We start from the raw sequence: 12410 nt of genomic DNA, 5'->3' as shown, positions 1-12410 counted from the left end.
TTATTTTAGTTTAACGGCAGGAGTGACCTGGGAGCTATGCTGTGTTGTGCTATGTTGTAATATGCTATATGCTTTGTAAAGTAGTAGATTGTAGTCGGAATGCAGGGTTCACAAGGTATGATTTATTGCGGAGTTAAATTTTCACACAGCCTCTCGTTATAAACAACAAAACATGCTTAAATGTGATTCAGCAGGCTTGCTCGGAAAAAGGGTGGATCAATTCAGAGTTTGCATGAATGTCCTCTTAAGCTTGGCTCCTCTTTGAAAGAAAATTAATCAGGTCACATAAATGCCTTTCCCCAGACACTAGCTTTCCATTCCTTTGCCAGCTGTCCAAATTGGGTTTTGAAAAAAAAAGGAAAACAGAGAGGGTAAACCCACGGAAACACTGTCCTTTGAAAATGGTTTACAGCCAGACTTTCCTTGTCAGTGAATCCGCTTCAGTAGTGCCCCCGGCGCTGCCGCTCTTCGAGCCTCTCCTGGCGGAGGCTCTGCCTCTTGATAAGGATCTCCGCTGTGCCGAGCCTTCAGCCTCCTAGTACGCCCAATGTACATCACCTGGGGATTCCTCCCACTCCTCTGTGGTCCCCGGCCAGGGCTGCTGCTGTAATGAGAGACAGCTGATGAGTTTCCCGGGGCTACTTTTAACTCATACTTTGCTCCTCCCCTCAGCTTCCACCCGCCTTTCCTGCCCACTTCCCACACCTGCAGCCCGTTTGCCTTCACTCCTCCACCCTGCTCCATGCACTGTTTGTCCCACACCTGCAGCCAGCTTGCCTTCATATGTCCCCTCTGCTCCATGCACTGTTTGTCCATCCCAACCTGTACTGCTATGTGGGTATGTCACTGTACCGCATGACAGGGCTGTATCTATACCGCTTCCCTTTGTTCATTTTATCTTTTCCCCCACCTGGTCTCCATTTCCTGTGGTGGTTTATGGGACATGTAGTTTTGTTCTGTCCTGCTGATGTAACACTTTGGGTGTTGGGTCTGAAAGTTAGAATGGGGCTGTCTTTTATCTCTATTGCATCTTTGACCTCCTCACATGCCGGTTAGTCTTAAATGCATTCTGCAAATCTCCACATTTAACTCACATTTTAGGGCAGACTGTGCTGCACCTGAACCAACACCTTCCAAGGTGCCACTGGTCCTGTTCATCTGGGCCTGGCTACCTCTCTTGCCTCTGCTCTGGAATCTTTTGTGGACCTCTCCCCAGCCCCACTGGCCTGAGACTCTTCTGCTTGATGGGCTACCTCCATCCACTAATTCAGCTTGCGCTTTATATGTAACCAAGGGACCTGATGTGTGAGTCATATCCTGTTAATTGGGAGGTTAAGCCTTAACGCTTAGTGTTTCTTTGCTTTGGTGAACATACCATCTTCTATGTGCAAACTATAAGGACTGGTTATGTCTGTGTTCAGTGACTGTTTTCATTATATTAAAATGGGCCTTGGTTCAATGAAGGGATAAGGCATGTCACTGGCTTCTAAAAAGCTTTCTCCAGTGTCTACGTGCTATTTGTGTCTGTTGGTGTTTCCTGTCCATGACGCCTTATCAGATGTAATGGTGTGAAGGCATCTCTTTGCACTTGCTGCATGCAGTTAAGACAGGAAGTTACCACTTGCGGTTTGGTTCTCTGCCAGAACAGGAAGGCACGATTTCCTGGCCTTGTCGCTTTAAGGGAAAATGTATTTTCTGAAGCGAGTGTCTGCATCTGCTCCCTGACTGTTATATTCAATGACCCTGTTTAGCAACTTGCCATTAGCAATTAACCATTACTTTCGTCATTGTTTCACCTACAAGTCGCCTGATGTGTGAACAAAGCTGTTTTACCGGGCTCGTTATCTCATAACAATGGTATTTACAAGGTAGTGACTCATATCATATATGAAGAAGTAAAACAATGCAGAGGCTAAAATACAGCCTTGCTCGAGGCCTCTAAAGGTGGGAATTGGTTCTGAGAGTCTACCGTCTAAGGATAGATGAATTTGGACTGATGTGCTGGAGAGTAGTTGCAAGACCAGTGCTTGGATGTGAGCAGGGCAAGTTGCTTTGGCTAGTTTATCCCTCAGCAGTTCTCTTGAGACAGAGTCGAAGGCAGTCTTTAAATCCGCAAACGCCATATAAACAGGTTGCTTGACTTGATGCTCATTCATTTTTATCGCAGTAATTATTAATATATTAACGGCCGTGCCAGTCCTGGGACAAAAACCATCTGAAATGTGTCAAGCAGACATTGACTAGTCATCCATTGATTAAAATCTCTCAAAATCAAACGCGCAAATAGTTTCCCTGGGGCGGCTAACAGAGCAATAGGCCGATAATAAAGATTGCCCAAGCGGCTAGCGCAGGAAGTCTTGATTCTATTAAAGACACGGAGGTGAGCATTATGCTTCAACTTCTTTATTTACTGCTAACCACATCTTTTTAAATCTTATTTTTTTTTTAAACAGTTCAAACTTGTGCAAATAACAAAGAAAAAACATCATAGGTTCAAAACTCGGGCATACTACAGCCCCCATGAGGCTCTGCTGCTTGGTAGTCCTCATCCTCCATCTCACTGTCCAATCTGGGTACCCTATCACCTATAAGTCTCAGTCTCACTGAGTCCCTTACTCTTCTTTTTCAGCCATCTTTCCAACTTAAACCGAAGTCTTAAAACCAACTAAATGTCTTTTAGATAACCCAACGGGGTCCTGACTCTCTCTCTATTTTCTGCTGTCTCGGCTGAATCTTCTATCTTTGTCTTTCTCAGAATTCTTTACCAGCCGTCCCCCAGGATTCTATTCTCGATGATTCTTTTGCTCTTGCCCTACGCAAAAAAGAGATTCACAATATTAGGATGGGGGAATACGCTCCTTCTCTTCTTATATGCATATACCTTGATATTATGACATAAACACTGATACAGTTTATATAATGATCATGATACGCGTATTCCTGCTGCGTAGGATAATGCTTGCCTCCGTGTCTTTAATAGAATCAAGACTTCCTGCGCTAGCCGCTTTGGAAATCTTTATTCTAAGACAAGAACGGAGGCGAGCATTATGCTTGTTTATAGCTTTCCACCACTGCAGATGATATATCGGAGACTGGCTTAAAATAAAAGCTTCTGGACACTAAGTCGCTTGACCAGTCTGCTGCCTTCATGATCTCCTGTAGCGGAACTCTGGCTGCAAAAGCTTGCGAGGCCACAGCACCCCTGGTGGAGTGCGCTCCAAACATCGTAATGTCTATGCCCACTAGTTCCATCACTTCCTTCACCCATCTAGCTATGGTGGCTGTGGTTACTGCTTTATATGGCTTTATACGCGCTACAAGTAGCTGACTAACTCCCACAGATCTGATCGCTGCTGTCGCCGCTTCATAATACTTTATGCATTGCACTGCACACAATTTATCGTCGTTTGGAAAGTATGGGTATGAGATCACTTTAGAATTGGTTTTAGTTTGCTGCGCTATGTTAAACGCTATCTCTTCTGGGTAGAATACTATCCTATCTATTTCCAGGGCCTTAACGTCTGAGACCCTTCTGCAAGAGACTAGGCAAAGTAGGGTAGCTAACTTGCCTGAAAGTTGTTTAGCTGATAGTAAGCCATTTCTTGGCCACTGTTCGAACAGATGTAGAATCTTGTGGACATCCCACATCGACGAGTACCTCGGCAAAGGGGGCTTGCTCATTTTCACTCCTTTTAGCAGCCTTGACACGGCTGGGTGCTCCTCTACTGGGGCGCAGTCTACGAGATTGTGACCAGCTGAAATTGCCAACCTATACACACCTACCGTCCTTAATACCCTGCCTGTGGAGGGCAGGCTAGCTAGGAAGTTGACTACTTGAACTACAGGTGCTGAAATGTGAGAAATACTCCTCCCCCTGCACCACAACTCCCAGGCTTGCACGCAGAATTATAGCTGCAGACCGTGGATGGGGCCCACGATACATTGATAAATACTGCAGCTTCCTCTGAAAGCCCTGGCAATCGCCATCTATACCTGAAATTCTGCATGCCAACAATGTTAATGTCTGGTTCTTTATCAGAGGGTGTGGGGCTCCTGCTGGGTCGGCCAGGAGATCTGGCCCTAATGCAATCCTCTGAGGGAAATCTGTAGAAAGTTCCATCAGAACTGGAAACCAGGCTTCCGATCTGCACCCCAGAGTCACTATACTATCTCCGCTTTGTCCCTGCAGACCTTTGCTAGTACCCTCGCCAGCATCGAGAAGGGGGGAAAGGCGTAGTGCGTCTGATTCCCCCAATGGCTGTCGGAATGCATCCGTTCCCTGAGCCTCTGGGTCCAATTTCCAAGTGAAGTATCTCATCAGTTGCGTGTTCAATTGTGAGGCAAACAGGTCTATGTTCAAGGGGCCCCATTTCCACTCCAGTTTCTCGAAGATCGTCTTTTGAAGCATCCAGTCGCTGTAATCTAACAAGTGCCTGTAGTTCCAGTCCGCCACTGTATTTAGGGCCCCTGGAAGAAACTCCACTGTGACTGAAATACTCCTCTCTAGGCAATCGTGCCAGAAGTCCTTCGCTAGCTCTGCTAGTATCTTGGATTTGGTGCCTCCTAGTTTTATATATCGCACCGCCGATATATTGTCCGTCCTCAGGAGGATGCAACAGTGTGCTTTGTTTTTGGTAAAAGCTTTTACTGCAAAGGACCCTGCGAGGGGCTCTAAGCAGTTGATGTGCAAATCTAGTTCTTCCTGCAACCACTTTACTCCTGTTTCTGTCTCGCCACATCGGGCTCCCCAGCACGACCTGCTGGCATCTGACTCTATAACGAGCTCTGGAACATCTCCGAAAATGGCTCGGCCGTTCCAAGCTTCCATATTGTGGAGCCACCAAGTAAGCTCTGTCTTGCTCTCTTCGTCTAGTGGAACTAGTCGATGGTATCTCCAGCCCTTCCTTAAGTACCTGATCTTCAGCCTCTGAAGAGCTCGATCGTGTAATGGGCTGGGAAAAATTGCTTGAATGGACGCTGCTAGGAGTCCCACTATCCAAGCTAGGTTCCGTAGTGAGATCATCAGCTTCATGAGCGCTGCTCTCAGAACCTTCTTGATCGATCTTAACTTTGGTGCTGGCAATTCTAATGTAGCTATTCATGTATCTACAGTGAAGCCTAAAAATTCTAGTCGCTTGGGTGGCGTTAGTTCCGATTTGTCTCTGTTTATCAAGAAACCTAGACTGAAAATTAGGTCTATTGCCCATTGAACCTGCTTCAGTAACTGACTTCTGTCTTCTGCCATAAAGAAGATATCGAATACCCTGCTCTCGGGGCGCTGTTGCTACGGGCCTCATGAGCTTGGTGAATGCCCATGGTGCTGAAGCTAGCCCGAATGGTAGGCTTCTGAACTGCCATGGTGTAACGCTCACCTGATTCCCGCAGAGGCGCCGGTCTTGACTGGGTGAATGCCGTATCTTCAAAGGTGATGTGTAACACACGGTTGGCTCTTTGGGCTGGACCTCTGTGCACTGTATGTCTGACTCGAAGAGTAAGATGTCTGCAGATAGAAAATATGGGATTAATGAACTGGGGTTATTGGGTGCCTCTCTCCTCTTCCCTTTCTCTTCTCCTGTAGAACCCCAAAGGTTAACGCCCTCACCTTAGGTAAGTGAACGCCGAGCTCTCCATCTGCCTCGGGGCAGGCTGCCGTAACCAGTTTCTTCACTGGATAAGGGTGCAGGCCTCTTGACCTCAGAGGACTGCTGTCCGTCGTTAACTGCACGAACGGTAAGTTCTGGGCACTTCAAATGTCTTAAAAGTCTTTTGTAATGATATCTCTTGTTTTGCAGGGTTCCGGCGATGGCGGATGGCGGGCTGATGAGAGTTGAGGATCGAACCCGCGTGAGGAATAGCAGCGCCTGGAAGCACGTAAGTAAGCGCTTGTAGCCTGCTTCACGATGCGCACTAACTGTCCCTTTTATCTTGCAGGTACAAGTTCGGAGCTTTAGAGAAGCTGAAGGGTGCTGGAATACCCACTGGATTCGGCGTGGGAAGGAGTAATGGCACGTGAGTAATAAAGTTGCCCAATGTCTTTAAACGCACCTTCTTTTGTCTTTCAGATGCGGGATGCAGCGCCGATGGCCTCCGGAGCGTGCGAAGAGCTGGTAAGCTTTTGTCTTTCAGATGCCGGAATGCAGTGCGAAGACCTCCGGAGCATGTGAAGAGTAGGTAAGCCTTTGTCTTTCAGATGCCGGAATGCAGCGCGAGGCGTTGGTGACAGCCGATGGACCAGGTAAGAGATGCGCTGCCACTGAAGACCGTAGTGCTAACCTGTTCTTTCTTTGTCTTTGCAGGTGCTGCTGAAGACTGGATTCCAGGATGGTAAGCCTTTGTTCCCTTAGGCCCAGGATCAGAAGCAGAAGACACGATGAGCGTTCTGCTGCAGAGAATGCAGAATAACGCAAAGCCAGATTCATCCATCGGGTGTGGTTTAAATAGCCTCCTGTAGTACTTAGGGGTCTCCTTCCACAGCCACGCCTAGGTAAGAAAAGAGTTCCTGCTTTCCAGAAGAGTTCCAGTGTTCTGAACCTAGGGAGTGGCTCCTGCCCCACCCAACAGGAAAAGTAGTCCCAAACAGAAGAGGATCAGGGGTTCAACTGGCAGGTAAGTAAGAAGCATGGTCTGCTACAGGTAAGTCCACCCAAGCATTATGAGCCCGGCGCTTCCAGCGCTGGGACTGGGCATCATTATGAGCCTGGTGCCACTGGCGCCAGGACAGGGTCCAAAAGGTCCCAATTGGGACTGGCTGGCACTCGGAACCGGGGTTATGGGTCTGCTTCCAAGGGAGTCGGGCAAGTCCTGATCTTTTGGAAGCAGAGATCATGACAGCACCCCCCCTCAAGGCCCCTCCCAAACCGGGCTTCTCCGGGGGTTTGGGCTTGTTAGGAAATGTTCGATGAAATCTTTTGATTAGACGAGGCGCGTGGATATATTCTGCAGGTTCCCAGGATCTTTCTTGGGGACCGTAGCCTTTCCAGTCAATCAGGTAAAATAGTTTAGATTTGGAGATCTTGGAATCCAGGATGCTTTTCACTTCAAACTCGAGTTCTCCATCAACTAGAATAGGTTTTGGAGATGTAGTTAGTCGGGTTTGAGTTTGCACGGGTTTTAATAGAGAGACGCGGAAGACCGGATGTATCTTCATGTGAGGGGGCAAGTCCAACTTGACCGCTACTGGATTTACTATGGTAGTGATGGAATAGGGACCAAGGTATCTTGGGTTGAATGTGCGTGGTCCTTTTAGAGGTAGATATTTGGTGGATAACCAGACTTGATCTCCTACTTGATATTGGGGGGCTTCCTTCCGATGTTGGTCTGCTCCTTTCTTGTATTGTTCTTTAGCCCTTTGAAGGTGAGAAACAGCTTCCTTAAAGGCTTGGGTGATTGTAGAATGCAGGTGGTCTACTGCTGGTGTTCCAAGATCTTGGAGTGGATCCAACTCCGAGGTTCGAGGGTGACTACCATATAAAAGAAAAAACGGGGTCTTCCCAGTTCCCGAGTGGACAGAGTTATTGTAGGCATATTCGGCTATCCAAAGGATATCTTTCCAAGTTTTTTCAGTTTGTTGTAGCATGCAGCGCAAATACTGTTCCAGAGTTTGATTGGTCCTCTCGGTTTGTCCGTCGGTTTGAGGGTGGTGGCTGGTCGAAAGTCTCACATCAATTTGAGCCGACCGACAGCAACTTTGCCAAAAATGAGAAATAAATTGACTACCTCGATCCGAAATTAGAACTGAAGGAAAACCGTGCAGTGGGACGATGTTTTCGAGAAATTCTCGGGCCAGTGTTGCTGCTGTTGGTAAGCCTTTGAGTGGAATGAAATGCGCCATCTTGGAGAATAGGTCCACGATTACTAGGACCGTATTGTATCCGGAGCATGGAGGTAGATCGGTGATGAAGTCCATAGAAAGCGTATGCCAAGGGCGAGGCGGGATGTCAATAGGGCGTAAGAGGCCGGCTGGTTTTTCCTTTTGACTCTTGTTTTGGGCGCATACTCCACAGGACATTATAAAGTCTCTGATATCTTTTTTCCAAGACGGCCACCAGAAGTAGCACTTGATCTTTTCCGAGGTCTTGGTCATACCGGGATGTCCTTCCATTAAAGAATCGTGATAACAAGAGATTACCTTTTTCTGTAAATCTGTGCTGGGCAGGTATAACCGTTCTTGGAAATATAATAGGTTGTCCTTCACCGTAAAGTCCTTTCCCTGCAGATGCCAATTCTGTATGTCTGCTGGAGTTACCAGTAGCCTGGCTTTATCCTTAACTTCCTCTATGGATTGTGTGGCGATTACACCTAGAATTCTTTATTCGGGAATGATAGGTACAGGTTTAGGATTGATCAAATGTTCTTCCACTCCCATCCGAGAAAGGGCATCAGCTTTACCGTTTTTTGTACCAGGTCGATAGGTAATTATGAAGTCAAACTCGGCAAAGAATAGTGCCCAACGGAGTTGCCTAGAGGATTGAGCTTTTGCGGTTTTCAAATATTGCAGGTTTCGGTGATCTGTAATCACAGTAACGGTGTGTCGGGCCCCCAGAAGATAATGCCGCCAAGCCTTAAAGGCGGACTTGATAGCTAGAAGTTCCTTATCAGTAATAGTGTAATTGATTTCAGGAGGCGAGAATTTGCGGGACCAAAATGCCACGGGATGCAACTGATTGGTTACTGGGTCCTTTTGTGATAGAACTGCCCCCAGGGCAAGGCTTGAAGCATCAGTTTCAACAATGTAGGGGAGTTCTGGGCGAGGATGTTTTAAGATCGGTGCAGAGATAAATCTAGTCTTCAAATTCTGGAAAGCTTGTTCCGCCTCGGTAGACCATTCAAAACGTTTGTTTTTCTTTAACAAGGCGGTGATGGGCTGGACTATTCGAGAGAATTCGGGGATAAACCTGCGGTAAAAGTTAGCGAAGCCTAACATGCTTTGAACACCTTTTACGGAGGATGGCGATGGCCATTTGAGAATTGCATCGACCTTCATTGAATCCATACGCACTCCGCTAGGTGATAATATGAATCCCAAGAATTCAACTTCAGTCACGTTGAAAACACATTTTTCCAACTTAGCGAAAAGTTTGTGTTGACGCAATCTCTCGAGGACCATTTTCACGTGTTTCCGATGTTCAGTTTCCGATGAAGAATAAACGAGGATGTCGTCAATGTAAACAACAACACACACATCTATGAGCTCTCTGAGGACATTGTCCATAAAATATTGAAAGGCGGCCGGGGCATTGCAAAGTCCGAAGGGCATGACCTGATATTCAAATAGCCCATACTTGGTGCGGAAGGCCGTCTTCCATTCATCGCCCTCTTTTGCTCGTACCAAGTGGTAGGCTCCTCTAAAATCCAGCTTTGTATATATGCATGCTTTTCTGACTTGGTCCAGGAGTTCAGGGATCAAAGGTAACGGATATCTATTCTTAACTGTGATCTGGTTCAGGGCGCGATAATCTACAAGTTCTAAGGTCCCCTTCTTTTTTTGGAACGAAGAACAAAGCTGAGGAAGCAGGGGACTTGGAAGGACGAATAAACCCATTCGCTAGGTATTGATCCAGGTACTGTCGGAGGTGAAGATTCTCAGGCTCGGTGAGGGCATAAATTCTACTACAAGGAGGAGTAGATCCAGGTATCAGGTCTATCTGGCAGTCATAAGACCTATGAGGAGGTAGGGAGTTAGCCTGATCCTTCCGGAAAACATCTTGGAATTCTAGGTATTCAGGGGGTAACTGGGGAGCCTCCGAGGAAATTGCTGCCAGTGCAACACCAGGTCGAGGGTGACAAGTAGAGACACATTCTGGAAACTGAATCGTTCTTGCTCGCCAATCGATCTGAGGATTGTGCTTCTCTAACCAAGGAATTCCTAGAATAATCTGGAACTGAGGGGCCTTGATCACATCGAACACGATCTTCTCATGGTGTCCATCTTGACTTACTAGCGTCACTTCTTGGGTGGTATGCGTTACTGGTCCGGAGGCTATCTCCGTACCATCCACCGTAGTAATGACGTCCTTTACAGCCTTTGGACAAAGAGTCAGATTCATCCTCAAAACCATTTCATGATCCACATAATTGCCGATGGCACCGCTGTCGACGTAAGCTTCAATCGCATGTAATCGATCCGGATGTTCAGGGCTAATGAGGACCATAGGTATCACGAAATGCGAGGTCACGGAACTGGTTTTAACGCTCGGCAAGAGGACCTCTATTCTTGTCGGGCGAGGTCGTTTCTCTGCTCAGAGTTTGTGACCCTGGTAACTGCAGCTCCTACTGCCTTCTTGGCTGGTTTCACCGGACAGTCTCGAAGAAAGTGCCCCGAGTTTCTGCAATAGAGGCATAATTGCAGCTGTTTTCTCCTTTCCCGCTCCTTTTGTGTTAGTGGTCCTTTCAGGCCCCCTATTTGCATGGGTTCCCCGGAGTCTACTCCTTTGGTAGGAGTTGGTGGTTTGGAAAATACTCGAGCACCAAACTTGGAACGATCGGCCTTCCTGTTCTGCAGTCTGTGGTCAATTTGAACGACTAAGTCAATATAGTCCGAACAGTCTTGCGGGGGATTCACTACTTGGGCTAACACATCTTTGAGCTCTCCACGTAGACCTCTATAAAACAGCGTAATCCTTTTGTCCTCAGGCCATCGAGTTTCCACTATCAGTCTGTTGAAAGACGCAATATAAGCCAAAAGGTCTTGATTACCCTGTCGCAATGAAAGGAGCTCATTGTCCAAGGCCTGCCCCTGTGAATGTCTTGCAAACCGTTTTTCCATACTGAGCTGAAAAGCTTGAAAATTATGGAGAACCGGATCATCTTGATTAACTAGAGGGATCGACCAGTCTGCCGCATTACCACTAAGGTACGAAAGCACGAAAGCTACCTTAGCTTGATCAGTTGGAAAGGCTGCTGGCCGGCATAAGAAGTGCAACCGGCACTGATTAATAAATACTGCAAACCTCTTTGGGTCACCAGAAAATCGTTCGGGCGGAGCCAGAGGTACATTCCCAGGTAGGTTGATCTGCACTGGGTTCGTAGAGGATGTTGAAGGAAGATTTGCCCCTGATGCGGGTAACGGAGTTTGTCCGGCTTGTGACTGTAGCAATTGTCTAGCGAGATCGTCTGTTCGCTCCTTGGAAATAATTAGTTCCCTTCTTAGAGCATTTGTTTCCTGACAGGCTGCATGCACTTCTGCTCTTAGTTCCCCAAGTAACTGGGCTAGCTGGTCGGTATCCGAGGTTTCCATAGCGCCTGGGTGGGAGTTTTGCGATAGGCTTTGCGTTCTGTAACACTCACCTGATTCCCGCAGAGGCGCCGGTCTTGACTGGGTGAATGCCGTATCTTCAAAGGTGATGTGTAACACACGGTTGGCTCTTTGGGCTGGACCTCTGTGCACTGTATGTCTGACTCGAAGAGTAAGATGTCTGCAGATAGAAAATATGGGATTAATGAACTGGGGTTATTGGGTGCCTCTCTCCTCTTCCCTTTCTCTTCTCCTGTAGAACCCCAAAGGTTAACACCCTCACCTTAGGTAAGTGAGCGCCAAGCTCTCCATCTGCCTTGGGGCAGGGTGCCGTAACCAGTTTCTTCACTGGATAAGGGTGCAGGCCCCTTGACCTCAGAGGACTGCTGTCCGTCGTTAACTGCACGAACGGTAAGTTCTGGGCACTTCAAATGTCTTAAGTCTTTTGTAATGATATCTCTTGTTTTGCAGGGTTCCGGCGATGGCGGATGGCGGGCTGATGAAAGTTGAGGATCGAACCCGCGTGAGCAATAGCAGTGCCTGGAAGCACGTAAGTAAGCGCTTGTAGCCTGCTTCACGATGCGCACTAACTGTCCCTTTTATCTTGCAGGTACAAGTTCGGAGCTTTAGAGAAGCTGAAGGGTGCTGGAATACCCACTGGATTCGGCGTGGGAAAGAGTAATGGCACGTGAGTAATAAAGTTGCCCAATGTCTTTCAACGCACCTTCTTTTGTCTTTCAGATGCGGGATGCAGCGCCGAAGGCCTCCGGAGCATGCGAAGAGTAGGTAAGCCTTTGTCTTTCAGATGCCGGAATGCAGTGCGAAGACCTCCGGAGCATGCGAAGAGTAGGTAAGCCTTTGTCTTTCAGATGCCGGAATGCAGCGCAAGGCGTTGGTGACAGCCGATGGACCAGGTAAGAGATGCGCTGCCACTGAAGACCGTAGTGCTAACCTGTTCTTTCTTTGTCTTTACAGGTGCTGCTGAAGACTGGATTCCAGGATGGTAAGCCTTTGTTCCCTTAGGCCCAGGATCAGAAGCAGAAGACACGATGAGCGTTCTGCTGCAGAGAATGCAGAATAACACAAAGCAAGATTCATCCATCGGGTGTGGTTTAAATAGCCTCCTGTAGTGCTTAGGTGTCTCCTTCCACAGCCACGCCTAGGTAAGAAAATAGTT

Source organism: Ambystoma mexicanum, chromosome 10, assembly GCF_040938575.1.
Source record: "Ambystoma mexicanum isolate Mex_15411 chromosome 10, UKY_AmexF1_1, whole genome shotgun sequence".
NCBI classification, from domain to species: Eukaryota; Metazoa; Chordata; class Amphibia; order Caudata; family Ambystomatidae; genus Ambystoma; species Ambystoma mexicanum.
This window is presented reverse-complemented; position numbering follows the sequence as displayed.